Genomic DNA, 16,988 nt, shown 5'->3' with positions numbered 1-16,988 from the left:
AAGAAAAAGATTGCTCTTCTGAGAGACCGTCACAAGCTTCGTGGGAAACATGTCTACATCAACGAAAACCTCACCAAACGAAATGCTGACATCGCCAAAAAGGCACAACAAATGAGAAAGAATGGATTTATCGAAAGCACGTGGACAAAAGACTGCCAAATTTTGATTCAAACTAAAGATAACTCTGGTAAACTAAAAACACGAATCGTGAAAGGAGCTGAGGAATTGGTAGTGCTTGAGAGACAACAGTAATTCACAATATCACAACAACAACAACAACATCACTAATTACCCAAAGCTGGAATTGTATATGATTACTTGCTGGCTTTGCCAAGGCTAACTCTTGTTTATACACCTGCATTGATAACATGTATTGCTGTTCCCGTTTGAAACTAAATATTGTCTAGCTCGAATTCCGTTTGGACATTTGTTGTAACAGTCAAGGCTACATGATAAGGCTGTATTGTGGCTACAATGAAACTTCTGTCAATCCGCAAAATGGGGTTGGTGGTCTGGTTCCTGGAATGCGGCTGGCGTGGGCCGCTCTGCTGGGTGAGCTAGGCTGGGCAGCTCACAGGAGTCATCAGATCTACAACATGCTAGCAACCAGTGGTGCTACCTGACCAGAATCGAGGCAGAAATTGCTTGAATACCAATGGGCAGAATGCAAGCCGATCTCCTCTTCTGGAAACCACAACATGTGTGAAAGCTGATCCGAGGTCAGCGAAGACGCTACTGGTGAAAGAGAAGAATTGCGCTTGCCTTGGCTGCTTGCCTGGCGGGGTGGGCCTGCTGGTGGCGTCTGGGAACCGACTCACCAGTTCTAAATGACTGGGACTGCCCACAATCTACACACGGACATTCAAGATGAAGTGAGTGAGCAGTGTCTGGGATAGTATGGGATGGATAACGATAAAAATTAATGACTATTCTAAATAATGTATATGATTGATGCGTTATAGTAATGGGTCGATGGGGACGGGTCTCGAATAAGCCTCGGCTTCTACCCGTCAGCCCTTCTTTCGGATGCCAATGTTGCAAATGATGTGATGTGATTGATGTAAGCTCTAATGTGTCCGAAAGGAAAAAATGAATAAACTAAAACTAATACACTAAAACTAGAATTTGCCGCTTGTTTGACTCTTAAGGTGCCGTTAGATGACGAGTAGCAATGCATTGTTAAGCTAACCGCCTACCTGAACTGGTCATTCTCAACGAGAACGTAATCTGGCACACAATATCCTTCCTTTAAGTTTTCACACGTACGCACATTCGCTATGAGCTACGGGTAACAGCCGGGACGGTAACAAAAGTACACATTGAAGGGAAGGGAATTCACTTGACGAAGTTAACGATCACCGTGTGTGTGCGCCCCAGTTAAGACTATATTGAAGACTATTACTGTACAGGATATATAAGGAACAATGGGTTTTTATATACCAGATTATCCACTCAATTCAACACATGTTCAACATTTACAGCCTCAAAACTATAAAAATAAAAATAAAAAATAAAAAAAATAATATAATAACTAGAGCTGCGAGCAGCTATAAAGGGCCCTCGCAACCTGGGCCACGTTGGGGTATTTGCATGTCGGGGTACTGGCATGTTGGGGTACTGTTTCATAGGAAACCGTCTAAATTGTAAATGTTTTTGACATGCTTTGTGTTTGCAAAGTTTCATGGAAGGCCAAAAATGATGCACAATTAAAATAAAATCAAAATGGATTGGCACATGGCTATAGAATAATTTTTGGAGGTATTAGGCTGATAGGTATGCCTCCCAATATTCACACATCTAGCTGAACCATATAATCGGATATACTTCATCAAAATATCTAGACGGCGCTATTGAGCCATTTATTACAAATTGCACAACCAATTATAAAATATTCATGTTCGTGAGACATCTGATCTGTGTGCAAAATTTTGTGCGTTTTTGCCCATGTTTAGACTCTCTAAAAAAAAAATTCTTTGCAAACAATGCATCGCTACAGCAAAGGCGTGTGACAAAATACAAAATTTCAATAACTTTTCATCTTAAATATCTTAAGATGAAACATGCCAAAGAATGAAGACAATGTGATAAGTTTTGCAGAAAATATGACCCCTATAAAAGGCCCCAAAAAGTGGCTACAAATACCAAAGTAAATCAAAATGGCAGACTTCCTGTTTAGTTCAGCATATGGTTCCAATAGACTTTTTTTGTACATCGTGGGCTCTTATGTATGCCTCCAAATTATCATAGCTCAGGGTGAAACGTACAACCGGGAATGCTTCGTTAAAGAGGTGGGGGTTTTTTTAGCATAAAATGTGATGCCCGGTCCCTGGGGGACTTCCTGTTGGGTTTAGTACATGGCACCAAGAGACTTTTTTTGTACATCGTGGTCTGTTACATATGTCTCCAAATTTTGGTGGCTCTAGCTGCTTCGTACAACTGGGAATGCTTCATTAAGAAGGATTTTTTTTCCTTTGCAAACAAGTGCATGCCACGACAACAGCGTGCGACGAAATAAAAAGCTTTCAATAAATTTTCATCGTCAAACATCTTAAGATGAATCACAGCAAGTTTGAAGATGATCGGATAAACTCTATAGGAGGAGTTTGTTAAAATAAGACCCCTATGAAATGGCCAAAAAAATGGCAACACGTTTCAAAGTAAATCAAAATGGCGGACTTCCTGTTGGGGTTAGCATATGTTTCAAAAAGGGTTTTTTGTACCTCGAGGCCTGTTACATATGTCTTCAAATTTTAGTAACTCTAGGTAAAACGTACAACCGGGAATGCTTCGTTAAAGAGGAGTTTTTTAGCTCAAAATGTGATGCCCGGCCCCTGGGGGACTTCCTGTTGGGTTTAGCACATGGCACCAAGAGAATTTTTTGTACATCTTGGGCTGTTACATATGTCTACAAATTTTCGTAGCTCTAGCTGCTTTGTACAACTGGGAATGCTTCTTTAATAAGTATTTTTTTTCGTTTGCAAAAAGTGCATGCCACGGCAACAGCGTGCGATGAAATAAAAAGGTTTCAATAACTTTTCATCGTCAACATCTTAAGATGAATCACACCAAGTTTGAAGATGATCGGATAAACTCTGTAGGAGGAGTTCGTTAAAATAAGACCCCTATGAAATGGCCCTAAAAATGGCCACACGTTCCAAAGTAAATCAAAATGGCGGACTTCCTGTTAGGTTTAGCATATGGTTCAAAAAGAGTTTTTTGTACTTCGAGGGCTGTTACATATGTTCTCAAATTTTGGTAACTCTAGGTAAAACGTACAACCGGGAATGCTTCGTTAAAGAGGAGTTTTTTAGCTCAAAATGTGATGCCCGGCCCCTGGGGGACTTCCTGTTGGGTTTAGCACATGGCACCAAGAGAATTTTTTGTACATCTTGGGCTGTTACATATGTCTACAAATTTTCGTAGCTCTAGCTGCTTTGTACAACTGGGAATGCTTCTTTAATAAGTATTTTTTTTCGTTTGCAAAAAGTGCATGCCACGGCAACAGCGTGCGATGAAATAAAAAGGTTTCAATAACTTTTCATCGTCAACATCTTAAGATGAATCACACCAAGTTTGAAGATGATCGGATAAACTCTGTAGGAGGAGTTCGTTAAAATAAGACCCCTATGAAATGGCCCTAAAAATGGCCACACGTTCCAAAGTAAATCAAAATGGCGGACTTCCTGTTAGGTTTAGCATATGGTTCAAAAAGAGTTTTTTGTACTTCGAGGGCTGTTACATATGTTCTCAAATTTTGGTAACTCTAGGTAAAACGTACAACCGGGAATGCTTCGTTAAAGAGGAGTTTTTTAGCTCAAAATGTGATGCCCGGCCCCTGGGGGACTTCCTGTTGGGTTTAGCACATGGCACCAAGAGAATTTTTTGTACATCTTGGGCTGTTACATATGTCTACAAATTTTCGTAGCTCTAGCTGCTTTGTACAACTGGGAATGCTTCTTTAATAAGTATTTTTTTTCGTTTGCAAAAAGTGCATGCCACGGCAACAGCGTGCGATGAAATAAAAAGGTTTCAATAACTTTTCATCGTCAACATCTTAAGATGAATCACACCAAGTTTGAAGATGATCGGATAAACTCTGTAGGAGGAGTTCGTTAAAATAAGACCCCTATGAAATGGCCCTAAAAATGGCCACACGTTCCAAAGTAAATCAAAATGGCGGACTTCCTGTTAGGTTTAGCATATGGTTCAAAAAGAGTTTTTTGTACTTCGAGGGCTGTTACATATGTTCTCAAATTTTGGTAACTCTCGGTGAAACGTACAGCCGGGAATGCTTCATTAAGTAAGAATTTTGAAACTCGAAATTTGATGCCTCGCCCCCGTCATATAGTATGTCAAAAACTTTAGATTTTTTACCATGATGTTGTCCCAGGTGTTGAGATGGTACAGCCCAAGTTTGAAGTCAATCGGGTTAACCGAGTAGGAGAAGCGGGCAAAAGTATGACCCCTGTAAATGTGCAAAAATGGGCCAAAATTGGACATTTAAATGATCATACCTCACTTCCTGTCTATTTTAGGGTACACACATGAAAGAGGTTTTTGTTCATCTGGATGTGCTACAGGTGCCACAAAATTTTCATAGCCGTAGGACAATCGTAGCGGACCTGGGATCCGCTTAACCTATGTAGGGGGCGCTAAGGAGCCATTTTTCTGTTATCATGTATGGCGACTTTAAAATATCAAATTTTTCGCCAGGCCTGACGTGTGTGTAAAGTTTGGTGAGTTTTCGTTCACGTTTAGTGTCTCAAAAATGCGATCGTTTGCGGAGAATAATAATAATAAGAAGAAGAAGAACTAGAGCTGCGAGCAGCTATAAAGGGCCCTCGCAGCCCGGGCCACGTTGGGGTCCTTGCACGTTGGGGTACTGGCACGTTAGGGTACTGGCACGTTGGGGTACTGGCATATTGGAAGCAAAATTTCTTTGAAAATGGCACAATAAACGTTTACATGTAGAATATTTTTTTTGCCAGTGTGTGTCAAGCTCAACGGGTTTTGGGGATTGTTAAGACCTGCAAAAATCAGCGTCCTTATTTATTTTTAGGCAACGAGTTGCCCTGATTGGTATTTTTTGTAAAAGTGTATATATACATCATCGCTCGTTGTACTCATTGCACAATGTTACTTTTATTGTCCAAAGGGGCAATCAAAAATGAATAAAACAAAATGGAAACGTACATACGTTTGGATCGGTGTGAAGCCAGTGAACAATTTGAGTGGTGGAAACTAAAAGAATCATAAATGACTTCGTTATCACACTTAGAATGAGTCTACATTTTTTGTACAAAATACCGTATGTGTTGTTTTTTTTTATATATATTATGCCTCAAGGGCTAGGTGGCGCTGTATTTATAACTGAATGTTGTCATAGAGGTACCTTCAGGCCTTGATTATAAGCATACATGTCAAGTGTGGGATTTTTTTTGGAGCATGTACCGTGGAGTTATTATGCATATCCTTCATTCACGATATTGCTTTTAATGTCCACAGAGGCTATCAAAAATAAATAAAAATATATATATGTTTGGATAAGTCTGATGCCAGTGAACATTTTGAGTGGTGGAAACTAAAAGAATATTCATAAATGACTTAGTTATCACACTTAGAATGAGTTTACATTTTTTGTACAAAATACCGTATGTGGGGTATTTTTTTTTATGCCTCAAGGGCTAGGTGACGCTGCATATATAACTGAATGTTGTCATAGAGATAGCTTCAGGCCTTGACGATAAACATACATGTCAAGTTTGGGATTTTTTGGAGCATGTACCGGGGAGTTATTAAGCATATCCTTTTTCAGTGCGAAACACAAATTTTGATGCCCCGCCTTCATCATATAGTATTTCGAAAAGTCAAGATTTTTCCCCCTGTCGTTGGCTCAGGTCTTGACATGGTCCAGGTCAAGTCTTAACTCAGTCAGATGAAACGTGTAGGAGAAGTGGGCAAAAGTCTGCCCCCTGTGAATGTGCAAAAATCGTCAAAAATGGGACATTCAAAAATTCGTAGCTCACTTCCTGTTCATTTTAGCATATGGGTCCAAGAGACTTTTTTGTAGGTCTTGGGCTCCCTCATACACCTAAAAATTTTCGTAGATCTTGCTTAAACGTACAACCGAGGCTGCTTCATTAAAAATTCCTAGGGGGCGCTATTGAGTCATTTTTGTAAAAATAGCACAATCAACAATAAAATATTGTTCATTTTACCAGGCCAGATGTGTGTGCCAAGTTTCATGAGTTCCTGCGCATGTTTAGACCCTCAAAACTGGCGTTGTTTTCTTGGCGAACAGTGCTTAGCCACGCCCACAGCGATTCGCGAAAACTCACAAACTTCGTGTTGTGACATCATGAAGGCCGAATCCCTCATCTGAGCAAATATGAGGTAGGTCCAGTTAACGTGTTTGGAGAAAAACGTAGAAGAAAATTCGTAAGAAAAAAAATTGCCACTAGGTGGCGCTATCAGTAAGATGAAATATAAGTCCATAGATGTCTTTAGGGCTGGACTCTCATCAAATGTGTGAAATTTTGAGAAGATAGGATCATCTCGGTCAGTTAATGCAGCTTTTATTGTCACGAAGAATCTTTCGACTTTGCGGCACCGTAGCGGCCACGCCCTTTGGCGAAAAGTTACAATATTCGGTGTGGGGCATGATCAACATCTTAAGGCTTTTCTGACCAATTTTCAACTGGATCCCTTCAACGAGCTCAGCGCAGTAGCTAAAAACGTAAAGTATGACATTTATTGTTACCACTAGGTGGCGCTATATGTATAACTGAATTTTATCATATAGATGTTTTCAGGCCGTGACTATTACATTGCCTGAGAAGTTTGAGATTTTTTGGAGCTTGAACATGGGAGTTATTAAGCATTTGCTCTTTCTGGACAAATGAAATTTTAAAGGCAATATTTGATGCCCCGCCCCCATCATATAGTATTTCAAAAAGGCAAGACTTTTTGCCCAGTTGTTCTTTCACGTCTTGAGATGATAAATGCCAAGTTTGAAGTTAATTGGCTGAAAAATATTTGCAAAGGGGGAAAAAGTATGACCACAATGAATGTGCCAAAATAGGCCAAAATTGGACATTAAAAAATTCATAGCTCACTTCCTGTACATTTTAGGAAATGACTTCCACTGACTTTTTTGTGCGTCTCGGGGTGCTACACGTGCCTGGCAATTTTCGTAGCTCTAGGTCAAACGGGCCGGGATTGGTTTTTATTTTTCTACGCTAGGGGCGCTATAGAGTCGCATTGTTATGGCAACTACATAATATCAAATTTGTCGCCGGGCCCGAAGAGACTGCAAAGTTTGGTGAGTTTTCGTAAATGTTTAAGCCCTCAAAAATGCGATCGTTTACGGAGAAGAAGAAGAAGAAGAAGAAGAAGAATAACTAGAGCTGCGAGCAGCTATAAAGGGCCCTCGCAGCCAGGGCCACGTTGGGGTCCTTGCACGTTGGGGTACTTGCACGTTGGGGTACTGGCACATTGGAAGCAAAATTTCTTTGAAAATGGCATAATAAACGTTTACATGTAGAATATTTTTTTGCCAGTGTGTGTGTCAAGCTCAACGGGTTTTGGTGATTGTTAAGACCTGCAAAAATCAGCGTCCTTTTTTATTTTTAGGCAATGAGTTGCCCTGATTGGTATTTTTTTGTAAAAGTGTATATACACATCATCGCTCGTTGTACTCATTGCACAATGTTTACTTTTATTGTCCAAAGGGGCAATCAAAAATGAATAAAACAAAATGGAAACGTACATACGTTTGGATCGGTGTGAAGCCAGTGAACAATTTGAGTGGTGGAAACTAAAAGAATATTCATAAATGACTTAGTTATCACACTTAGAATGAGTGTACATTTTTTGTACAAAATACCGTATGTGGGGTATTTTTTATTTTTTTTCATATAAGCCTCAAGGGCTAGGTACTCAGAGTGAGCCGGTACCTTAACGTGGTGGAGGGGTTTGCGTGTTCCAATGACCCTAGGAGCTATGTTGTCTGGGGCTTTATGCCCCTGGTAGGGTCACCCATGGCAAACAGGTCCTAGGTGAGGGGCCAGACTAAGAACGGCTCAGAAGACCCCTATGATGACGACGATATTTGGAGAAGCGTTTCCCTCGCCCGGACGCGGGTCACCGGGGCCCCCCTCTGGAGCCAGGCCTGGAGGCGGGGCTCGCTGGCGAGCGCCTGGTGGCCGGGCCTGCACCCATGGGGCCCGGCCGGGCACAGCCCGAAGAGGCAACGTGGGTCCCCCTTCCCACGGGCTCACCACCGGTGGGAGGGGCCAAAGGGGTCGGGTGCAGTGTAGGCTGGGTGGCGGCCAAGGGAGGAGACCTTGGCGGACCGACCCCCGGCTACAGAAACTGGCTCTTGGGACATGGAATGTCACCTCTCTGGCAGGGAAGGAGCCCGAGCTGGTGTGTGAGGCAGAGAAGTTCCGACTAGACATAGTCGGACTCGCCTCCACACACAGCTTGGGCTCTGGTACCAGTCCTCTTGAGAGGGGTTGGACTCTCTTCCACTCTGGAGTTGCCCATGGTGTGAGGCGCAGAGCAGGTGTGGGCATACTTATTGCCCCCCGGCTCGGCGCCTGTACGTTGGGGTTTACCCCGGTGGACGAGAGGGTTGCTTCCCTCCGCCTTCGGGTGGGGGGACGGGTCCTGACTGTTGTTTGTGCATATGCACCAAACAGCAGTTCAGAGTACCCACCCTTTTTGGAGTCCTTGGAGGGTGTGCTGGAGAGCGCTCCCTCTGGGGACTCCCTCGTCCTGCTGGGGGACTTCAACGCTCACGTGGGGAATGACAGTGAGACCTGGAGGGGCGTGATTGGGAGGAACGGCCCCCCTGATCGGAACCCGAGCGGTGTTCCGTTATTGGACTTCTGTGCTCGTCACGGTTTGTCCATAACGAACACCATGTTCAAGCATAAGGGTGTCCATATGTGCACTTGGCACCAGGACACACTAGGCCGCAGTTCGATGATCGACTTTGTAGTCGTGTCATCGGATTTGCGGCCGCATGTTTTGGACACTCGGGTGAAGAGAGGGGCGGAGCTGTCAACTGATCACCACCTGGTGGTGTGTTGGCTCCGATGGTGGGGGAAGATGCCGGTCCGACCTGGCAGACCCAAACGTATTGTGAGGGTTTGCTGGGAACGTCTGGCGGAATCCCCTGTCAGAAGGAGTTTCAATGCCCACCTCCGGCAGAGCTTCTCCCTTGTCTCGGGGGAGGCGGGGGACATTGAGTCCGAATGGGCCATGTTCCGCGCCTCCATTGTTGAGGCGGCCGATCGGAGCTGTGGCCGTAAGGTGGTCGGTGCCTGTCGTGGCGGCAATCCTCGAACCCGCTGGTGGACACCAGCGGTAAGGGATGCCGTCAAGCTAAAGAAGGAGTCCTATCGGGCCTTTTTGGCCTGTCGGACTCCGGAGGCAGCTGACAGGTACCGGATGGCCAAGCGGAACGCGGCTTCGGCGGTTGCTGAGGCAAAAACTCGGGCATGGGAGGAATTCGGTGAGGCCATGGAAAACGACTTCCGGACGGCTTCGAGGAAATTCTGGTCCACCATCCGGCGTCTCAGGAGGGGAAAGCAGTGCACCGTTAACACTGTTTATAGTGGCGATGGGGTGCTGCTGACCTCGACTCGGGACGTCGTGAAGCGGTGGGGGGAATACTTCGAAGACCTCCTCAATTCCACCAACACGTCTCCTTTTGAGGAAGCAGAGTCTGGGGACTCTGGGGTGGGCTCTCCTATCTCTGGGGTCGAAGTCACTGAGGTGGTTGGAAAGCTCCTCGGTGGCAGGGCCCCGGGGGTGGATGAGATCCGCCCGGAGTTCCTAAAGACTCTGGATGTTGTGGGGCTGTCGTGGTTGACACGCCTCTACAACATCGCGTGGACATCGGGGACAGTGCCTCTGGATTGGCAGACCGGGGTGGTGGTCCCCCTTTTTAAGAAGGGGGACCGGAGGGTGTGTTCCAACTACAGAGGGATCACACTCCTCAGCCTCCCTGGTAAGGTCTATTCAGGGGTCCTGGAGAGGAGGGTCCGTCGGGAGGTCGAATCTCGGATTCAGGAGGAGCAGTGTGGTTTTCGTCCTGGCCGTGGAACAGTGGACCAGCTCTACACCCTCCGCAGGATCCTCGAGGGTGCGTGGGAGTTCGCTCAACCAGTCCACATGTGTTTTGTGGATTTGGAGAAGGCGTTCGACCGTGTCCCTCGGGGAGTTCTGTGGGGGGTGCTTCGGGAGTACGGGGTGCCGGGCCCCTTGATACGGGCTGTTCGGTCCCTGTACGACCGTTGCCAGAGTTTGGTCCGCATTGCCGGCAGTAAGTCGGATTCGTTTCCGGTGAGGGTTGGACTCCGCCAAGGTTGCCCTTTGTCACCGATTCTGTTCATAACTTTTATGGACAGAATTTCTAGGCGCAGCCGAGGCGTGGAGGGGTTCCGGTTTGGTGGCCTCAACATTGCATCTCTGCTCTTTGCAGATGATGTGGTGCTGTTGGCTTCATCAGGCCGGGGCCTTCAGCTCTCACTGGAGCGGTTCGCAGCCGAGTGTGAAGCGGCTGGGATGAGGATCGGCACCTCCAAATCCGAGACCATGGTCCTCAGTCGGAAAAGGGTGGAGTGTCGTCTTCAGGTCGGGGATGAGATCCTGCCCCAAGTGGAGGAGTTCAAGTATCTTGGGGTCTTGTTCACGAGTGAGGGTGGGATGGAGCGGGAGATCGACAGGCGGATCGGTGTAGCGTCTGCAGTGATGCGGACTCTGTATCGGTCCGTCGTGGTGAAGAAAGAGCTGAGCCAAAAGGCAAAGCTCTCGATTTACCGGTCGATCTACGTTCCAACCCTCACCTATGGTCACGAGCTGTGGGTCGTGACCGAAAGAACGAGATCCCGGATACAAGCGGCCGAAATGAGCTTCCTCCGCAGGGTGTCCGGGCTCTCCCTTAGAGATAGGGTGAGAAGCTCGGTCATCCGGGAGGGACTCAGAGTCGAGCCGCTGCTCCTCCGCGTTGAGAGGAGCCAGCTGAGGTGGCTCGGGCATCTGGTTTGGATGCCTCCTGGACGCCTCCCTGGGGAGGTGTTCCGGGCATGTCCCACTGGCGGGAGGCCCCGGGGACGACCCAGGACACGCTGGAGAGACTATGTCTCTCGGCTGGCCTGGGAACGCCTCGGGATCCCGCCGGAGGAGCTGGTTGAAGTGGCTGGGGAGAGGGAAGTCTGGGTTTCCCTCCTGAAGCTGCTGCCCCCGCGACCCGACCCTGGATAAGCGGAAGAAGATGGATGGATGGATGGCTAGGTGGCGCTGTATTTATAACTGAATGTTGTCATAGAGATACCTTCAGGCCTTGATTATAAGCATACATGTCAAGTGTGGGATTTTTTTTGGAGCATGTACCGTGGAGTTATTAAGCATATCCTTCATTCACGATATTGCTTTTAATGTCCATAGAGGCTATCAAAAATAAATAAAACTAGAGCTGCGAGCAGCTATAAAGGGCCCTCGCAGCCCGGGCCACGTTGGAGTCCTTGCACGTTGGGGTACTTGCACGTTGGGGTACTGGCACGTTGGGGTACTGGCACGTTGGGGTACTGGCATATTGGAAGCAAAATTTCTTTGAAAATGGCATAATAAACGTTTACATGTAGAATATTTTTTTTGCCAGTGTGTGTCAAGCTCAACGGGTTTTGGTGATTGTTAAGACCTGCAAAAATCAGCGTCCTTTTTTATTTTTAGGCAATGAGTTGCCCTGATTGATATTTTTTGTAAAAGTGTATATATACATCATCGCTCGTTGTACTCATTGCACAATGTTACTTTTATTGTCCAAAGGGGCAATCAAAAATGAATAAAACAAAATGGAAACGTACATACGTTTGGATCGGTGTGAAGCCAGTGAACAATTTGAGTGGTGGAAACTAAAAGAATATTCAGAAATGACTTAGTCATCACACTTAGATGGGTTTAAATTTTTTTGTACAAAATACCGTATGTGGGTTTTTTTTTTTTATATAAGCCTCAAGGGCTAGGTGGCGCTGTATTTATAACTGAATGTTGTCATCGAGATACCTTCAGGCCTTGATTATAAGCATACATGTCAAGTGTGGGATTTTTTTTGGAGCATGTACCGTGGAGTTATTAAGCATATCCTTCATTCACGATATTGCTTTTAATGTCCACAGAGGCTATCAAAAATAAATAAAAAAATATATATGTTTGGATAAGTCTGATGCCAGTGAACATTTTGAGTGGTGGAAACTAAAAGAATATTCATAAATGACTTAGTTATCACACTTAGAATGAGTTGACATTTTTTGTACAAAATACCGTATGTGGGGTATTTTTTTTTTATGCCTCAAGGGCTAGGTGGCGCTGCATATATAACTGAATGTTGTCATAGAGATAGCTTCAGGCCTTGACGATAAACATACATGTCAAGTTTGGGATTTTTTGGAGCATGTACCGGGGAGTTATTAAGCATATCCTTTTTCAGTGCGAAACACAAATTTTGATGCCCCGCCTTCATCACATAGTATTTCGAAAGGTCAAGATTTTTCCCCCTGTCGTTGGCTCAGGTCTTGACATGGTCCAGGTCAAGTCTTAACTCAGTCAGATGAAACGTGTAGGAGAAGTGGGCAAAAGTCTGCCCCCTGTGAATGTGCAAAAATAGTCAAAAATGGGACATTCAAAAATTCGTAGCTCACTTCCTGTTCATTTTAGCATAAGGGTCCAAGAGACTTTTTTGTAGGTCTTGGGCTCCCTCATACACCTAAAAATATTCGTCGTTCTTGCTTAAACGTACAACCGGGGCTGCTTCGTTAAAAACTTCTAGGGGGCGCTATTGAGTCATTTTTGTAAAAATAGCACAATCAACAATAAAATATTGCTAATTTTACCAGGCCAGATGTGTGTGCCAAGTTTCATGAGTTTCTGTGCATGTTTAGACCCTCAAAACTGGCGTTATTTTCTTGGCGAACAGCGCTTAGCCACACCCACAGCAATTCGCGAAAACTCACAAACTTCGTGTTGTGACATCATGAAGGCCGAAACCCTCATCTGAGCAAATATGAGGTAGGTCCAGTTAACGTGTTTGGAGAAAAACGTAGAAGAAAATTCGTAAGAAAAAAAATTGCCACTAGGTGGCGCTATCAGTTAGATGAAATATAAGTCAGTAGATGTCTTTAGGGCTGGACTCTCATCAAATGTGTGAAATTTTGAGAAGATAGGATCATCTCGGTCAAGTTAATGCAGCTTTTATTTTCACGAAAAATCTTCAGACTTTGCGTCACCGTCGCGGCCACGCCCTTTGGCGAAAAGTTACAATATTCGGTGTGGGGCATGATCAACATCTTAAGGCTTTTCTGACCAATTTTCAAATGGATCCCTTCAACAAGCTCAGCACAGTAGCTAAAAACGTAAAGTATGACATTTATTGTAACCACTAGGTGGCGCTATATGTATAACTGAATTTTATCATATAGATGTTTTCAGGCCGTGACTATTACGTTGCCTGAGAAGTTTGAGATTTTTTGGAGCTTGAACATGGGAGTTATTAAGCATTTGCTCTTTCTGGACAAATGAAATTTTAAAGGCAATATTTGATGCCCCGCCCCCGTCATATAGTATTTCAAAAAGGCAAGATGTTTTGCCCAGTTGTTCTCTCAGGTCTTGAGATGATAAATGCCAAGTTTGAAGTCAATTGGATGAAAAATGTTTGCAAAGGGGGAAAAAGCATGACCACAGTGAATGTGCCAAAATAGGCCAAAATTGGACATAAAAAAATTCATAGCTCACTTCCTGTACATTTTAGCTACATGGTCCCAATAGACTTTTTTGTGCGTCTCGGGGTGCTACACGTGCCTGCCAATTTTTGTTGCTCTAGCTCAAACGTGCCGGGCTTGGTTTTTATTTTTCTACGCTAGGGGGCGCTATCGAGTCGCATTGTTATGACGACTTAATAATATCAAATTTTTCGCCGGGCCTGAGGAGTGTGCAAAGTTCGGTGAGTTTTCGTGAATGTTTAGGTACCCAAAATCGCGATCGTTTGCGGAGAATAAAGAAGAAGAAGAAGAAGAAGAAGAAGAAGAAGAATAATAACTAGAGCTGCGAGCAGCTATAAAGGGCCCTCGCAGCCCGGGCCACGTTGGGGTCCTTGCACGTTGGGCTACTGGCATATTGGAAGCAAAATTTCTTTGAAAATGGCATAATAAACGTTTACATGTAGAATTTTTTTTTTTGCCAGTGTGTGTCAAGCTCAACGGGTTTTGGTGGTTGTTAAGACCTGCAAAAATCAGCGTCCTTTTTTATTTTTAGGCAATGAGTTGCCCTGATTGGTATTTTTTGTAAAAGTGTATATACACATCATCGCTCGTTGTACTCATTGCACAATGTTACTTTTATTGTCCAAAGGGGCAATCAAAAATGAATAAAACAAAATGGAAACGTACATACGTTTGGATCGGTGTGAAGCCAGTGAACAATTTGAGTGGTGGAAACTAAAAGAATATTCATAAATGACTTAGTTATCACACTTAGAATGAGTGTACATTTTTTGTACAAAACACCGTATGTGGGTTTTTATATATATATATATATATATATATATATATATATAAATGCCTCAAGGGCTAGGTGGCGCTGTATTTATAACTGAATGTTGTCATAGAGATACCTTCAGGCCTTGATTATAAGCATACATGTCAAGTGTGGGATTTTTTTTGGAGCATGTACCGTGGAGTTATTAAGCATATCCTTCATTCACGATATTGCTTTTAATGTCCATAAAGGCTATCAAAAATAAATAAAAATATATATATGTTTGGATAAGTCTGATGCCAGTGAACATTTTGAGTGGTGGAAACTAAAAGAATATTCATAAATGACTTAGTTATCACACTTAGAATGAGTTTACATTTTTTGTACAAAATACCGTATGTGGGGTATTTTTTTTTTATGCCTCAAGGGCTAGGTGGCGCTGCATATATAACTGAATGTTGTCATAGAGATAACTTCAGGCCTTGACGATAAACATACATGTCAAGTTTGGGATTTTTTGGAGCATGTACCGGGGAGTTATCAAGCATATCCTTTTTCATTGCGAAACACAAATTTTGATGCCCCGCCCTCATCATATAGTATTTTGAAAAGTCAAAATTTTTCCCCCTGTCGTTGGCTCAGGTCTTGACATGGTCCAGGCCAAGTCTTAACTCAGTCGGATGAAACGTGTAGGAGAAGTGGGCAAAAGTCTGCCCCCTGTGAATGTGCAAAAATCGTCAAAAATGGGACATTCAAAAATTCGTAGCTCACTTCCTGTTCATTTTAGCATATGGGTACAAGAGACTTTTTTGTAGGTCTTGGGCTCCCTCATACACCTAAAAATATTCGTCGTTCTTGCTTAAACGTACAACTGGGGCTGTTTCGTTAAAGATTTCTAGGGGGCGCTATTGAGTCATTTTTGTAAAAATAGCACAATCTCCGATAAAAAATTGCTCATTTTGCCAGGCCAGCTGTGTGTGCCAAGTTTCGTGTGTTTCTGTGCCAGTTTAGGCCCTCAAAATTGGCGTTGTTTTCTTGGCGAACAGCGCTTAGCCACGCCCACAGCGACTCGCGAAAACTCACAAACTTCGTGTTATGACAGCATGAAGGCCGACACCCTCATCTGAGCAAATATGAGGTAGGTCCAGTTAACATGGTTGGAGAAAAACATTGAAGAAAAATCGTAAGAAAAAAAATTGCCAGTAGGTGGCGCTATCAGTAAGATTAAATATAAGATTGTAGATGTCTTTAGGGCTGGACTCTCATCAATTGTGTAAAATTTTGAGAAGATAGCATCATCTCGGTCAAGTTAATGCAGCTTTTGTTGTCACGAGAAATCTTCAGACTTTGCGGCACCGTAGCGGCCACGCCCTTTGGCGAAAAGTTACAATATTCGGTGTGGGGCATGATCAACATCTTAAGGCTTTTCTGACCAATTTTCAACTGGATCCCTTCAACGAGCTCAGCACAGTAGCTAAAAACGTAAAGTATGACAATTATTGTTACCACTAGGTGGCGCTACATGGATAACTGAATTTTATCATATAGATGTTTTCAGGCCGTGACTATTAGGTTGCCTGATAAGTTTGAGATTTTTTGGAGCTTGAACATGGGAGTTATTAAGCATTTGCTCTTTCTGGACAAATGAAATTTTAAAGGCAATATTTGATGCCCCGCCCCCGTCATATAGTATTTCGAAAAGGCAAGATTTTTTCCCCAGTTGTTCTCTCAGGTCTTGAGATGATAAATGCCAAGTTTGAAGTCAATTGGATGAAAAATGTTTGCAAAGGGGGAAAAAGCATGACCACAGTGAATGTGCCAAAATAGGCCAAAATTGGACATTAAAAAATTCATAGCTCACTTCCTGTACATTTTAGCTACATGGTCCCAATAGACTTTTTTGTGCGTCTCGGGGTGCTACACGTGCCTGCCAATTTTCGTTGCTCTAGCTCAAACATGCCGGGCTTGGTTTTTATTTTTCTATGCTAGGGGGCGCTATAGAGTCGCGTTGTTATGACGACTTCATAATATCAAATTTTTCGCCGGGCCTGAGGAGTGTGCAAAGTTTGGTGAGTTTTCGTAAATGTTTAGGTACCCAAAATCGTGATCGTTTACGGAGAAGAAGAAGAAGAAGAAGAAGAAGAAGAAGAAGAATAATCCGATCGAAAAACAATAGGGACCTCGCAGCGGTAGCTGCTCGGGCCCTAACTAGAGCTGCGAGCAGCTATAAAGGGCCCTCGCAGCCCGGGCCACGTTGGGGTACTTGCACGTTGGGGTACTTGCACGTTGGGGTACTGGCACGTTGGGGTACTGGCAAGTTTAGGTAAGGCACATTGGAAGCAGAATTTCTTTGAAAATGGCATGATAAACCTTGACAAGTGGATTTTTTTTTTTTTTGTAAAAATACCGTTAAGTTGGTGTATTTTTTTTTATGCCTCTAGGGCTAG

The 16,988-nt window shown here is 43.9% G+C and overlaps 1 protein-coding gene across 7 annotated transcripts in view; it reads right to left on the bottom strand.

The window, feature by feature from the left end:
* mdn1 (midasin AAA ATPase 1) overlaps nucleotides 1-16,988 on the bottom strand; it is a 437,529-nt gene that overhangs the window by 205,870 nt on the left and 214,671 nt on the right. The window lies entirely within an intron of this gene.

The sequence above is a fragment of the Festucalex cinctus genome, chromosome 21, assembly GCF_051991245.1.
Source record: "Festucalex cinctus isolate MCC-2025b chromosome 21, RoL_Fcin_1.0, whole genome shotgun sequence".
In the NCBI taxonomy this organism is placed as follows: domain Eukaryota; kingdom Metazoa; phylum Chordata; class Actinopteri; order Syngnathiformes; family Syngnathidae; genus Festucalex; species Festucalex cinctus.
This window is presented reverse-complemented; position numbering and strand designations above follow the sequence as displayed.